Source organism: Botryllus schlosseri, chromosome 13 (genome assembly GCF_051294905.1).
Source record: "Botryllus schlosseri isolate E-star chromosome 13, Bs_hap1, whole genome shotgun sequence".
NCBI classification, from domain to species: Eukaryota; Metazoa; Chordata; class Ascidiacea; order Stolidobranchia; family Styelidae; genus Botryllus; species Botryllus schlosseri.
Genome location: NC_137248.1, coordinates 18929410 through 18945585, shown reverse-complemented (window position 1 = coordinate 18945585; position 16176 = coordinate 18929410). Strand labels below are relative to the sequence as shown.

Genomic DNA, 16176 nt, shown 5'->3' with positions numbered 1-16176 from the left:
AACACTTATTTCGAAACACTAGTCACAGAAAACTATGCAGTATGCATGGGTAAGAAACCCATTTTTGCCTCAAGAAACCAATTTTACTTTGAATCTCAAAGAGAAGGAAGAAGAGCTGATTGACATCCGTAATAACGGAAACTTGAAGTTATGGTACAACAATGAGATGGTTCTCAATGAAATTTGGAATAAAATCCAGAAGGAATTTCCTTGCCTTTGAGAAAAGGCAATTGTGATTTTACTTCAATTTTCCACGTCGTATCTGAGCTAGACCGGATTTCCGTTCTGGTCAACATAAAGACCAAAAAGGGAGAGGTTACTTGCTGTTGAAGAAGAGATGAGAGCAGCATTATCAAATGTGCGTCCAGACAGTAAAATTATATGCGCTAGAAATCAAGCTCAAATTTCGTACTGACCTTGTTTGTGATGAAATACAATACATCTGTTTTGTTTTCGCTAGAACTGTTCAATTTTTACATAATCATTTTGGATTGACTGCAGAGGTGATCACATTAGTCACGTTACTACTGAATTGGGTGCTGCTAAAGTATTCTGGTAGTTTGCAGGTGCCATAGGCAAAAAAAGTTCAGAACCACGGTGCAGGTGTGCCGCAAACTATTTTTCATTTCCAAAGGGTGGTGCGAGGTCAAAAAGATTGAGAACCACTGGCCTAGCAGGATAGCTGCGGACACCAGTTTTCGAGTCTATGATCTGACCTGGAAGATGATCAAACCCACGACCTACCGACCGAGAAGCCGGACGCTTCACCGTCACACTACCCCGCTCGGTATATATTTGTCTCGGTATATATATAAAACGATTGGAAACCACTGTGTAGCTCGGAATCTCAGTGCATCTGCTGTGACGCCCCAGAGGTCGATCCCATTCGGTCACATTTCATCATTTCACATGACATCAAGAGAGACTGGAGTATAAGCGATAGGGTGGTTCAAAAATAACTTTTTTGGTCAAATCTTGCGGGCTACTCGATTAAATCGTCAGGTTGCCTGAAAAAACGATGTAAACCAAATTTCAATCAATTCCAACCGATAATCGCCGATTTCGTGGAGTTTTAAAATTTCGAATTCATGAAAAAATATGTGATTTTTTTTTATTTTCAATTTTACTGGCTACCTCGTGAAATTGATACATTGTCTACAAAAACGATGAAAAAATAAATTTGAACCGATTCCAACCAGTGGAAGCGAAGTTATTTGAGTTTTTTGGTAATAATTATGGGATACGTTCCACCATAAATGCTAATTTTTCAAATCCAGAATTTCCAAAACTCCTGATGGCAAATGTAGCTGCAGTAAGTACAGATTTTATGTATAAATAAATACTAAAGGAATTCTACAGTTCACCTATGTCAAGAAGGGTTGCCTAGCATGTTGGAACGAGAAGTAGCACTCTTTTACAATCCCTAGCCTTCATAATTCCCTTGACTCGAGAGATATTGTTATTTATTTGAAACGAATTTGCACCAGTTTTATTAAAAAAAGAATTTTTATTAAACACAACAACAACAGCAACACAAAACGAACAATACTAGTACAGAGTCTAAAGATAACCTCAATTGTAAAAAGCTGACGGATTCAAACCGGACACATTATTCCTGTGCTAAAGAAGACTTCCTAAAATCGGGTTGCACCTTGCGGCTGTTCTCAACACACTGCATTATGATGTTCCTTTGATAGGAGTCATGTGTGAGGATTTCCTTATAATCCTGAAGGAGGCTAATAGCTCTTTCAGCAGGATCATTAACAATGCGTAACTGTGACACTACGTTTTCAAGGTACTTGTATTTTGGAAATCCCAGCCAACTCGACGAGGGATGTTTCATAAATTTCATGTCCTCCAAACTGAATTTAAGTTGTTTAAACAGAATGGCCGATCTGTCACCCACCAGATGGTGAAATTTAGTATCACCAGAAACAGATGGAAAAGCAGGTTTCTGGGGTGGCATTGATATATCGATACACCTCTCATATGAATCATAGATTCGTCCAGCGAGCAATGCTTTTTCATTAGCATTTAAATTTTTCGAACATAAGGCAAAGGGAATGAGCTCCTCCGATAAGTACCACAAGTGGTTTTTGAATGCAGCGATTACACAGTCTGAAATGGAACTCAATGGGTCAGAGGTAACTGAAAATTCAAGCATTTTTTTGTAAAAATTTAAATCATTGTATGCAGCCTCCGATGCGAGAGGAGCTTGCAGCCAATAGGAAGCATAAAAACACGCTATAAAATCACCAAACATCTTCAACAGCATGAGCGTGCCGTCATCAAGTCCTAGCTGGTCTTGAAGGAGCAGCATCTTCAAAGTATAAATTGCCGAAGACATCCATCTTGCTCTGTGGTGCGGTCCTGGTCTCCGGAACTTGAAATTAGAAAATGCCGCTTCGTCAAGATAGTAAATGGAAAGAGCAAGCAACTCTTTGTAGTCGTCTCGGGGGCCATAGTCACTACAATTGATCTCATCCAATTTGGCTCTTGCCAACAAGACATCACCACGCTCCGTCACATTTTCTCCTACTCTCAGGTGATTGGTTTTACCCTCTCGATTCAAAGTATCCCATGATTTGCTCAAATTGTCAAAGACATCAACCTTAGGGCCTCATAAACATGATGACTGCATGCAGTCCAGAGGAGTGGGCGTTCCAGCAATGCTTCTAGCAAAATACACGCGCCTTTGAATCTTCCAGTGTTTGATGATGTAGTATCGAAACACATCGCCAAGCAATCATCTTTAATTCCCCAGTCATTCAGCATTTCCAGTATAGCCTCAGATTGATTTCAGCATTTCCAGTATAGCCTCAGATTGATTAAGTCCTGTTCCGGATTCTAAATCGGTTGTTCCAAGAAGCTTCATCTCACCTGCAGCACTTGCAATTATGGCGATGTCTCTTCACGGGATATTTTACTGCGCTTCGATCCAGCTTCATCTGACTCGTGGTTATGGCTTTGTCGTTTTCTAGTGTTAGATGTGTTTTGACGAGGTCGAAGGTGATTCTTCCCATAGCTCGGCTCTGCTCCAGCCTTCTTCATTTTATGTTTAGAGCTTCGTCAGTTACATAGACCAGGATCTTTAACGTCAAATGCGTATTCACGTGGTCGACGCTGACGTTCCAAAAATATACAATCGTCTTCATTTAATCGCTTCATTACACCTGCTGTCGAAATGTCAAACAAATTGGTCAATAGAATTTTAAAATCTTTCTCTTCATCAATCGTCCTTTGGGATACGTGTTCACCGGGACGGGTTTTACGCATAATTCTACAATATCTTCTCCACAGCTGATTCACTTTGTATGTTACTGACTTCCTACTTTTACAACATGGTAATCCCGGTGTTGTGGTTTCAAGAAGACTGCTCCAGATAGCTTTCAGCTCTTTCCAGATACGTATTGCCACCTGATATTTAGTCAGCCGCTGTACTTTCAAGTGAAATACATATCTTTGCATCACTTCATGAGTAGAAGGGAGTCTCACAGAAGAAAATGTTTCAATTCTTGCCTTCCCTATAAGAGGCACGTGAACATCGTTGGATCGACGCTCCATATATTCCACAGGCTTTCTAATTCAATTCTGTAATAAAATTAAAACAAGAGGAAATAGGCACTGGTTTCTACTCCCTACACTACTAAATCAATTCAGCGTATACCAGCCACGCCTGAAGCGTCATTTGTTATGGTTTCTCCAAAGTACTCCTGAAGTGGCGACGGCTCGAGGTATCACCGTTGCGGCAACATTGACACGCTCATGTTTTAGTGAGTTATGTGACATGTTTTCACAGTATGATACTCAGAATGGTGTGATATATATTTTATTACTCATGTCAAGACTAAGAATGTCTCATAAATATGATATAGAAAGCTACATTATATGAATAATGTTTCAGTTACCTCATTGGCTTCGCTGGCACCGTCATATACATGATTGCCGTCGGTACCGTTGCTATTTCAGTTGCACTATATCATAGGGATAGTTTTGACTTTTTTTAAACTCTACGAAATCGGCGATTATCGGTTGGAATTGATTGAAATTTGGTTTACATCGTTTTTTCAGGCAACCTGACGATTTAATCGAGTAGCCCGCAAGATTTGACCAAAAAAGTTATTTTTGAACCACCCTAATAAGCGACTTGTGGCAGTATTTCAATCACACACATACCTTTGAATGGAATAGGTGAATAGAAAGCATACACAGTGTACATGTACACTGAATTAAAAGTAACATGAAAAGATATCTAAGCAACAATAAAAAAAAGTATTAGTACTGCAACATTTAAAATTCGAACATGGCCTAGCTTCGCTCCGAAGTCAAAGCACATATTGTAGTTGTTTGGCTTGGACCAGTGCTTCCCCAGTAAACACAGTACAGACCAAACATGTAGAAAGCCGAGCCTGATATAGTAGATATTAGATCTCGGCAGGTCGTAGAAAGGGGGATTTTGTGTCGACTCAATTCAATGTCTTTTCCATGTCCTTCAATAATGTAAATATTATGCAGATGCTACAGCCTTTAAACATGGCGAGTAGAATGTAGATCCTACATTAAAAGAATATCCTGATATAATAACCTGTTTTCTACCACTGGGCATAACCTGATCACGGCTGCGTACACACACACACACCACATTATCTACTACATATTAATCACATTTGCGGTAATTTAATTCAAAACGAATTGGCAAGTAAATAATGCCGGTGTAAAAAATGAAACGAACGAAATTACTTGTAGGGCCAAGTAGTAATGAATGAAACTATGAGAACAGTCAGTAATCAGAAGGTTTCATCGTCTGATGATGATAATCCCTCTGGCGTTTTCTTTTCAACACCCTGTAGAAATAAAATGAAAATGACGATTATTAGCTAAGACATTCGTACTGCGAAAATGGCAGAGGTAGCGAGTAACGAATGACTCCTACATTTTTTTCACCCATACTTACTAAAGTGGATTTGATTGGATTTGATTCTGGACTATTTCCACTCAAGTTTTCAAGTTTTTATTATTATATTTTTTATTATTATATGACTAGAGAACTGACTTCAATCGCCACTTCTACCTGATTATCAAGATCAACGATGACTACTTCAGCAATCTTTGAAAACAGCCACTAACACAAAAAGAATTCTTGACTAAAATTTCTTCACATTCTGTCAAAAATGATCAATTCAACAATCCAAATGAATCAGTTATTTGGCAGCTAGTTGGAGAGATATATGCTCAAGTCTAGAAAGTGGAATGATACTCTGCCTGGAAAGCTGAAGACCTAACAATATTGTGTACAGAGAACAAAACATTTGAGTGGCGGCACTGGTATAGACATTAACAAATTATTAGAATTGACAGCAAGATAACCAGCAAGACATTAAAATGAGAATTAGTGCAGTTTCTTAGGCTGTAGTGATACTCAGCCAGTAATTGACCTAGCAGAGCAAAGCGTTGTAAAAAAAGCGAGCGAAACCTCCGACAAATGATACGATAAAACATTAGAATCGACAGTCTTACTAGAAGCAGAATAACAATCATGAGGGGTTAGAGAACAGAAGCCCGGGAAGTGACCATCAGAAATTACTGCATACTGGCCGAACAAATCCATGACCACTAACAAATGGTCTTTTAATAGTCAATATTGATACCAAATGACACCACCCCTATTTCACCGCAACATTTAGCAAATACAGCGCTAACAACCTTATAAAGCGCTAACCAAACGCTCATTAGTTTTCCCACCTACTACTTCGTGCTTCGCGGATGGAAATACGCATTAAAGCGAATGGACGCGACTTGTCACACTCTTGCTATTTCTGCTCCCTTTTCTCTTCCTTCCTCGTGAGGAGAGAAACAGTCGGCCGCGTTTACGGATCGTGAATTCCCGGCTTAAGGGTGATTCTTCCTCCAATGGTCAGCACCTTAAAAATTGAGAACAATGTTGTTGCAAAATGCATGACAATTTGAAAGTTACATCATTCTAATTATTCCAGTTATGGCCGTGAATCGTTACAAGTGCGGTAACCATAAGAATTATTACTATACTTCAACTACAAATACAATATATTGTATAAAATAATTACTAATTCTTTTACGTTGATCGAGTCCCAAATGGATGAAAAATCTCAAGAATTTGCTAAATTTTTTTTTTATAATTTGACAGATTCAGAAATCTTCTCAAAGTGCACCTTTCAAAAATTTGATATCAAGACTCCCAACATTTTACAATTCGAAGTTGGATGGCTTAACCAATACAAGCGAACAGTTTGTACCGCAATTGACAATTATGTAAAGAACGCTGCGAGACATGTGAGTAGGCCTACCCTAAAACGTTTCTCTGACATGGACATTAGGGCTCTTAAAAAATGACTTTTTTTTCTCAAATCGTTCTTGCTACTTGATAAAATTGTTAGGTTACCTAATTCAAGCCTACACACCAAATTTGGTTCAATTATAACCAGTAGCCGCATTGCTACAGGACAAGAAAGTTTCTATTTATTATATAAAAATAAATAGAAAAAATTTGAAAATTTTCTGTTCACCCCATGAAAGTGTTAGGTTATGTATAGAAACGATGTTCATCAAATTTGGTTCGATTCAAACAAGTGGAAGCGGAGTTATTGCCATCGAAAAATTCGGATTTTAATAAAATAGTATTTACGGTGGGCAGCACTATAATAAATAATTAAAGAATTGTGTCACGCTGTCATACTGTTTTACGCAACCGTTGTTATGCACTGCATTGTTGCTGTGTTCTGGCTCCATTGATGTTATTTCTAAATTCGACATTAATAATGCGTCATAATTCTCCATCTGGTTTTCAATTCAACTCTGTTTTGCTTCCTTTATCGTGCCGGTAGCTCTTTAATAGGCACGCGAAAAGTTCTTCGGGTTTTAATAACGTTTATGATGAAGGTACTTTTGAAAGCAGTATTAAAATTTTGTACCACCAACCAGTTATTTAATAACTATTTATCTTCAAAGTAAATGCTCATTGCATAAAGCAGGGTTGTAATTCTCGAGTCAGGATTTTCTGTTGACTCGACTTGACTCAGGTCATCTTCTCAAAGTACTGAAATGACTCGACTCATTGCTCATGACTTGAGACTCAGACGGCCAAGACCGACATTTCATTATTATTTCAAAGAATAGTACAGCAAATCGCTATTGGGATTTCGTCTATTGATACTGGTATTTGAAAATGCGGCCAGAAACTGCTAAAAGTAAGGAAAATTCGTATATTATAAATGCGACCCACTCGATATCACAAGAAATATATAAAAATTTGGTTTAACAAGACTTAAATTGGAAACTGAGCAGCTAACACAATGACTCTGGATCGAGTCATAATACCATAACTCGGACTCAGCCCTCTGCTCGCTGACTTGGACTCGGACTTGACTCGGTGGTGAATTGAAAATGACTCGAGTCAAAACTATAAAAGTGAGATTGACTTGCGACTCGGAGCCTTGTGACTTGGTTACAACCCTGGCATGAAGCCTCAATAGTTACATGAGTGGGGTGACTAGACAAAGAACACAGTGACATTTGCAGCATATCATGAATGTCTCTTACTATATGTGATCTTGTTCAAATGGAGGTTGATGAAAGCGTATTTCCTATTCCTTCCGACTCTGCTATAATTTCACCAGACTGGCAACCTTCTTCATGATGCTTTTTGCTGACTGACCAATATTGTCGCCGCCAACGGTACGAGTGCAAATGTCTGATATGTCAATATAGGAACAGAATTAGTTGACTGTTCATGACAGTCCACGTTCAGAGTTCCATCTCAAAGATGCTAAAATAAGCCTAAATATAATCCAAGCAATACGATGACTGACTGAATTTCTAAAAATAATAAACATAACACCTTGATAGCTTCCACATTTTACGTTTATATATACCGTCTGCTATCGGCAAGCATTTGAAAGTAACAAAACAGATTCAACATACCACATCTCTTGCAAAGGCTTTTGCTTTCATTCAATATGTCATCAAACTTCTTTAAATCCTCCTTTGTGGTGAGTGGCTTCGTTTTATCATATACAATCTATGGCGGAATAAAAGTTTCGGATAAGTTCTAAAACGAACACAATTTTCCACACAAAAGTCAATTGCCACACGAAATGCCAAATGCTACGGTCCCATTTTACAAGGTATGGCGAGGATACAGTCCATCCTCAAGATTACCGGACCACGACTGACCTATCGATCTCGCTTCCCATGACATGCCGCCCTATTTATTGTCGCTTTCTTTTTCTATACTATCCTCTTTACTTTCATTCAGTGTGCATGCCTCCTCTTTACATCGCCTAGGCCAAGGTGGGTGTCAGATTCCATAGACTACTCCTTGTCGCTTCGACATCTTCCTGTCTTTTCATTGTAATGCATTTTTTGTGGTGTATTGAACTGATAAAATTGCTAATAAAACCAATGATGATGACGTAGTGGTACCCTCCATTATAGCTAAACACCAATGAATTGCGGGTTCGAGCCTGACCGTAGACTCCATAATTCCTACCGAAGTGTTGGCCGTTGATCTAGGCTCCTCGTCGCCATCTGATCCGCATAGCCATGTCTTAAAAAGCCTAGGAGTGGGCCGTGCTATAAGTGGGCAGATGGTTGCCGATGAACTCGGCACTTAGTGAATTCGGCCATCGGGAAATTTTGTAATGAAGTGTATTAACAGCTATTAATATGAATTATTAAACTAATAATAGTATTATCAAGTGATTCGTCAATCTTGTAAGGAGGTCAGGGCATCCGTAGATCACGCAGTCACTGCGTGATTAGATCATGGATTGCGTAGCCGCGGGAAATAACGCAGCGCTCATATACCGACCACGCGCGGTCTGCTTGGAATCGATGGCGTGAGTGACGGGCCTGTGTCGTGTAAGTTTTGAGAAGATGGATCTTGGTGTTGTATGTGAGATCGAAAATGTGGAAGATCAAGCGGCGCTTCTTCGTTTATCGATCACGACAAGCCAGTGTTCCTCATCAACAAATGTTTTGCATGATCACGTCAAAATAAATTATTTTTTGCCTTTGGAGAGACGATTCCATTCTGGGGTTAGGGTGTCTCAATAACAGGGTTGAAGGATCCCAAGATTACGAGATCTACCGCGAGCCACGACACGTTTAAATTTCCTTTTTGATACTGTTCATTCATAATAAATGCATTTCTAATGCGAAGGTGTTCCAGTGCCAATTCCTCCAAGGGCCGAGTTCACCAAGTGAAGAGCGTCGCGTTATTTCCCGCGATTACGCAATCTGTGATCTAATCATGCCGTGACTGTGTGATCTACGCATGCCCTGACCCCCGTACAACATTGACAACCATTCAAAGTGCCAAGTTCACCGGCAAACATTCCAGTAACCAATCATGGCGACCGGTACCGCTACCAGATCTACCACGGCCGAATTCACCAAGTGCCGAGTTTGTGCGGCCGAATTCACTAAGTGCCGAGTTCACTGGTAATCGGGCAGATACGGAATATTAATAATAAGAACCGGCCTGGTGTAAAATGACCAGTGTAGTCGAACCACCACCATGAACACCACAAACAAACAAACAAACATCTAACATGGAAAAGAAATTACCTTTACAGCCTTTGACAAACACAGTTACCATTGAAATCAGCAATTTAGGTCTTATTCGAAAGCAGAATAACAACTGTTTTAGCGGACATATCAAATCAAATGTTGGAAAGTTCATGTAAATTAGCCCAAAATATTATCTTACTGTGACCATATTCTATCTGGCTAGCCCAATTCTCTGGGCCAACATAAACAAGCTGTGTTTGGTTTCAACGATTAATAATCTTGTCAATAGATTCGAGGTATAATTGCACTCAAATATCAAATTTTGCTCCATTAATCAACATCAAGTTGAAAATGTCCATTCTTGCACCAACTTTTATAAAATCACGAATCAGTGTTCTGCAGGTATGTATCTATATGACTTATATACCTAGAAAATTCAAGCATAAATATATTAGCCTATGATATACCGTAGGTATAGGTACCGGTAATTCAGATGTTTGAAGCGACTTGGACAACTAGATAATTATAGTGGTCTAATTTCACTAAATTAGAGCGAAATGCCAGTAATATAATTGTAATCTAATTCGGAAAAACGGTTTAGCTCTAATTCTAGCCTGGAAAAGCTGAAACTTTTCTATAGTTGTCTACACCTGTTTTGCAGAAAGTCAAACAGCTCTAGGCGTCATATACTACAGGCAATTCGAAATACCCCATAAGCTATATGCTACTGCGTATATACCATTAACCCGCTACCTCAGTGAGTCACAATTCCTATATATTTACGGCATTTACCATACAGAAAGAGCGAACTATGCCTGGCTGCGACCTGTTGCGCGTCAAATCTTTGTCCGGCGCGATGACGTAAAATTTGAATCGCCGAAATATTCTAGAAGTCACGCATCGATAATCATATTCCTAAACGTACAACATCTCACTTATTTAGTTATTCTCTGAATAAAACTATTAGCCATACTCGTTGAACATGCGAGATTACCGAAAGAGCGAATATATATATTTGGAAGATCATATATATCAGAAGAAAACAAAACTGTTCGACCTTAGAGCAACAACACGAATATACAACACCGGTGACATCCTCACGCAATAAAACGAAAGGAGAACATTGTTTTCTAATGGATAGAACGAAGCTACTGCATGAGATCGAACAAAACCGGATGGGTATTCATCGTGATTGAATGTACCGACAAAGTCATCCTTTCTACGTATTTTAGTCATACCAGCGAGAGATAGAAAATTTGCATTATTAGGTTAACTTCCGGATATAACGAAGCCTAATGCATGAAATGGAACAACACCGAGTATGAATTTATTCTGATTGAATATAACCACAAGACCATCCTACTACGTATTTTAGACATTCCCTCGACACTTAGAAAATCAGAACCTAATCGAGATGATCCCGGATGATCCTTTTTACGGTTTTGTGTTTGCTGGGTCCCAACCGGTGGGTTGCGAGGCTATTTCTGGTGGGTCACCATGAATTTCTGGATGGTAGTTGTTTTTTCTCAATTTGCCAAAAATGCCAAACACCTATAGTCTTCTTACGATTAGACGGGCTCATACCCAGACCAGAGTTGGATCAATTACAATAATTCAGTTCAATTACAATTACAATTACTTCCTTGCATGTTTCAATTACATTACAATTATAATTACTCAATGCTAAAAATATAAAATACAATTACAATTACAATTACCGTTAAACATGTAATTATTACAATTACAATCACAATTACTGTTTAACATGTTGTTGTTGTTGTTGTTAGTATTGTACATATGGTGTTCGGCTACTATGACCTTTTACACCAAGCCGATATTCTTCTTATTTTCCGTAACTGCCGACTTGTAGCACGGCCCACCTTTAGGCTTTTGTAAGACACCACTGACGCGGATGAGGTGGCGAGGAGGAGCCTAGGTAAACCTCCAACACTTAGGTATCGGAGTTTTGAAGTCGACCTCGGTCGGACCCGAACCCACATCCATTGGTGTTGCAGCCTGTTTAACATGTAATTGACTCGGTAGAGAGGTGGTGTTCTTCGACAACCGTAGCGACGTAATTAGCAACAATCTCAAGCTATGTTTCATTCATGATGCGTAGAATACCCTTTAATTAAAAAAAAACTCGAACTATTCCTAATCATGACTACTGAAAACTACAAACACAGAAAAATGTTTCAAGCGACTGTTAACAACCAATAGTTTGAGCGACTAACAGTGAATAGGCTTCTTGACAGTTAATGAAATGCAAACGATTAGGCTACTCAGAGCTGAGTGAGGATAATGAAATGTAATTGGTAGGGCGTCAGCGATAAGGATGATACCGATAAGGTGTGTAAAATTAAAATAGATGCATAAGAAAAGAACATCCTGATAACTACGAATTACAACATTTTGGTTCGCATTTACATTTTCACTTGCTCGGAAACTGTTAGATTGCATTTGATGAACATTAGGGTGCAAAAAGTTTCTGGCCCCAGTAAATTTTGCCAAGATTGGAAGTAAGATTGCGATAACATCTCTACAAATGCGTGATCAAGTTTGATAAAGCCTTGGTTGAAAACTTGAATTTCTTTTTGCAATTGCAGCAAACCTCGATACTGGTCAGAAATTTAAAAAAACTCTGACCGTGGCGTAGGAAATGGTTCAGCACAGGTTTCAGAAAAGTTTATTTGCCGTTCATCCATTTTTGAAATATTAAGATTTAGTTTAGCACACTGGTTCTTTAACTTTTTTAGACACGCCCCTGTTTATGACAGTGAACTATTTCGTGCCCCCTTATCGTCATATCACACAATGAAACCAGAATGTTTGCAATCCTTACAGATAGTTTGATGGTATGGAAGGTTATGACTGTTGATGAGAGAATTCTCCAATATGAAATTCGGACTATACACAGAGCAGTAACCAGGGATATCTAGATATCCCTGGCAGTAACTATGAAATGGAGGTGAATTGCGCCAAGTGCAGAAAACATTTCAGTTTACCGGAGCTTCGCGCCCCCCTTCAGATGTTTTCACGCCGCCCATTGGGTACACGTCCCCCAGTTTGAGAACTACTAGTTTAGCCTTGTAATTCACAAAGTTTTCTGTTGCTACTGAAGTATGGGAAACAGTTTAGCATGGCTGAATTATCTAGTTATAACGCGACACGCCATAGAACACCGATGTAAATAGGCTAACTATTACAGGTGGCGACTGTGTACTAAGGCCAAAAGGCCTTGCGGGTTGCGGCCCCTCGTTGTCATCCTGGTCCGTACCGGATTTTCACTGGTGTGACGAATAAATGATTGATTGATTATTTTATGTTGTGATTGACAGGTTTCCATAACAATGTAATTGAAATTGTAATTGACCGAATTTTTTATCAAACTCAATTACAATTACAATTATACAAAATAGAAATGCTCAAATTACAATTACAATTACAATTACATGAAAAAATGTAATGAATTACATTCAGCTCAATTACAAATTACAGTTGATCCAACTCTGACCCAGACATAGGGTGATTACTTTATGAATGTAATCGATTGCGATTACGATTACTTTTGAATCACGCGTTTACGATCACGATTACAGCAAAATCAGGAAGTAGTCGATTACGATTACGATTATATTGGAAATGTAATCACGATTACTCACGATTATAGCAATTTTGCTTCTTAGAACTAATCTTGGAAGATATATTCTACGACAGTGGTTCTTAACCTCGCTTCCAGCGCCCCCAGGGGGCGATTTGGATTTTGAAGGGGGCGGAAACGCTAAGGGGGCGAAATGGGGGGCGCTGGGCTCTGGGGAGAGGTATGGGGGCGTTGACGAAAAGCGGCCTCTCAGTAGATGGTGTAGTCTAGGGACCTATGATTATATAGTAGAGCAATAGTTATATATATATATTCTCATTGCATACAAACATTCGTCAAAATCTGTCAAATCACAACGTGTTTTCGTTGCGCATTGCGAAATATCCACCGACCATGTTTCCATGAATGCACTGGTTTATTTTAATTCATGTAAAATGAATTTGGCGTTTTTTTGGATTACCAATTCCCCGTTATAACACTCCCGTCACGCTAGCTACTCCAAGTCGTTTCGACGACTTCCTATCTGTTGATTGTATCACAGTTGTGTGCTGTTTTGAAATGATGAACATATGAATAAGCTGATACTTAACTGATAGCTCAGGTTATTTTCCTCAAAATGTTTTAAACTAGGTATTTTATCCTGCAGCGCACTGCGTGTCGAAATTGAAAAGGCACTGTTGGCTACTGTACAACTTTTGAGAGTGATGCCCTTCGAACATTGAAGATGTTTTGAAGCTTTTTGGCCAAATTAAGTAACTAAATATGATTGTACTTGAGAGCTTCAAAATTAAATCGTCAGAATATTTCTTCATCGTATCATAAAGGATGATGGCCTACTGCTTAGTGTTGTTACCCCCATTCATGTTAAAGTTAAGAGCTTGGTGCAGGAATAAATTTAATGTGAGAAAATCTCTACCACATTCTCAGTTGATTTACTATAGTCACACAAAGTCGTAAAAAAACAATACAATTAACTTCCTCGTATTACCAATCGCAGAGTAGAAATCGGGATGTGTACATCGACCTGGAACCAAATGCTTTGAGCCCGTAATAAATTAGTCGAGTGGTCTAATAGTGAAGTCCCAACGCGAAACCGGACTTCGACCACTTACCCATTGCTTTTACTACAGTCCCTAAAATTGGGGGGCGCCAGACTCAGGCAATTTTTGAATGGGGGCGTTGACGAAAAAAAATGTTAAGAACCACTGTTTTATAAGACAATATAAGGATTGCGATGATAAGGCCTAATGATATAACAACTTTCTTTACACATGATATGTCATTTGCTTGGTACGTCACAATGTCCCCTCCCCATTGATCAGCTATCAGGGGACGATTTATCGCACCCACCGATTTGCATTCTTGCCAGGTCCGTAACTTCCGCATCCCAAACTCGAGTGGTCGAAGCGAGCTCGAAGCGGACTAAAACGTATTTCGTAAATAAACAACAATTATAGAGTATTTTCAAGAAATTTAATTAACTTGAAAATTTTCTTCGAGCTTCGCAATTTAATGTCTCTGGATCGATTGGTTTTGAAATGCATACGTCTCCCCCCCAAGAAAAATGCCTGCCAAATTTATATGAATAGGCATTTCGGTGCTGGTCATTACCGCGCCACGACATACCAGTGTTGGGATGACTCGAGTCATGACTTGACTCGAGTCAGACTCGAGTCACCTTTTTCGTATGACTTGACTTGACTCGAGTCACTTTGCTAAAATGACTTGACTTGACTTGACTCGGCGTATCAAAAATGTGGATTGACTCGTGAGTCGAAGCAAAATTCACGAGTCAATTTCAAGTCATCAAGTAATCGGTGTCGATAAAAATCATTGTATCTCGCATATGGTCGGATTGCTCGCGAAACGGCCGCGTAACCCGTGAGAGCGACTAATCATTCAATGATCATGCGTTTTACTGTGCCTTCATTGTTCTTTCCTAAATAAATTGAACGCAAACGAAGTGATCGAAGCTTATAGCTTACGATGTCGTAATCTAGTGAAGTAATTTAATAGTAAAATGTATATTTCTGTTTTCTGTTTTTACCTTAACCAAACCTCTTGGTTTATTGAAATTGAATTCGAATACAGTTTATATAATCATCAACCATTGGCGCAGGCTCGAATGTATATTGCAGCTTATCAATTCGTTTCTCTATTCTCTATTTTGGCTGGTAACTGTAAACTGAGGGTATGCAATTACTTACGTAGTTTAGCAGTTCTACGTATATGTGAGCGAAACAGTGCCTTCTTGCGTGTATATTTAACTCTATATTCGTTCATTGGTTCAGAATCAATAACCACTCAATCTGTATTTCAGACAGCCAGCAAAATGCAATGACATAATCATGCCTCATACTTCGAAAAGCCAACTTGCCTTGAATCGTGACTTGACTTGACTTGACTCGACTTGACTCGAGTCACCTCCAAAAATCGAGTGACTTGACTTGACTCGAGTCACCTTCGAAAATAGATTGACTTGACTCGAGTCAAAATGTGCAATGACTCGAAATGACTCGTGACTCGAAGGCAGTGCCTTGATCCCAACACTGCGACATACCAAAAGACATATCCAGTTCAGGCCAACATGCGCGACTCCACGAAGTGTGCTACTACAGAAAGGCGCAGGCCGAAACTTTAGGTATGTGTCCATCGTCAATACCCACTCTGGATTAGGGTCACCAGATTTTGGAAATCTGAAAAGAGGACACTTTTTTCAAAATTTTCATACTTACAATACTGGAGTAGAATCCGAAAAAAGGGTAGATTTTTCCCGACTTTGTGATTGGTTGACTAAAAAAAGGGTCGTTTCTCCGACTATGTTCCTAAAATTCACACTTTTGTTGAACCAAAATCTCAAAGAAGAGGACAAAATCTCAAAAAAGAGGACATTTCGGCGTCCTCTGAGATACTTTCGAAAAAGTAAAAACAAAGGACAAATCCTCTATGGTAACCCTACTCTGGATGAGCGTGACGAATAGTCCTGTCCAGTTTTTTGTAAGGTTTGGTTTGGATGACCGCTAAGTAGT

General features: G+C 39.1%; 2 long non-coding RNA genes across 3 annotated transcripts; both read right to left on the bottom strand.

The window, feature by feature from the left end:
• Positions 1-1495: 1495 nt before the first annotated feature.
• LOC145454648 (uncharacterized) lies at positions 1496-4033 on the bottom strand. Its single transcript, XR_013920193.1, has 3 exons — positions 3258-4033; positions 2819-2926; positions 1496-2787 (listed from the first exon to the last, which is right to left on the bottom strand). It is a non-coding gene; the product is annotated as an uncharacterized LOC145454648 (long non-coding RNA).
• A 610-nt stretch (positions 4034-4643) lies between these two features.
• Positions 4644-9756, bottom strand: LOC145454623 (uncharacterized). 2 transcript variants are annotated; one of them, XR_013920184.1, is made up of 4 exons: positions 7957-8511; positions 7576-7726; positions 5743-5921; positions 4644-4844 (listed from the first exon to the last, which is right to left on the bottom strand). It is a non-coding gene; the product is annotated as an uncharacterized LOC145454623 (long non-coding RNA). The 2 variants fall into 2 exon arrangements; XR_013920185.1 differs by lacking the exons at positions 4644-4844; positions 5743-5921 and having other exon boundaries at positions 7465-7726; positions 7957-9756.
• Positions 9757-16176: the final 6420 nt, after the last annotated feature.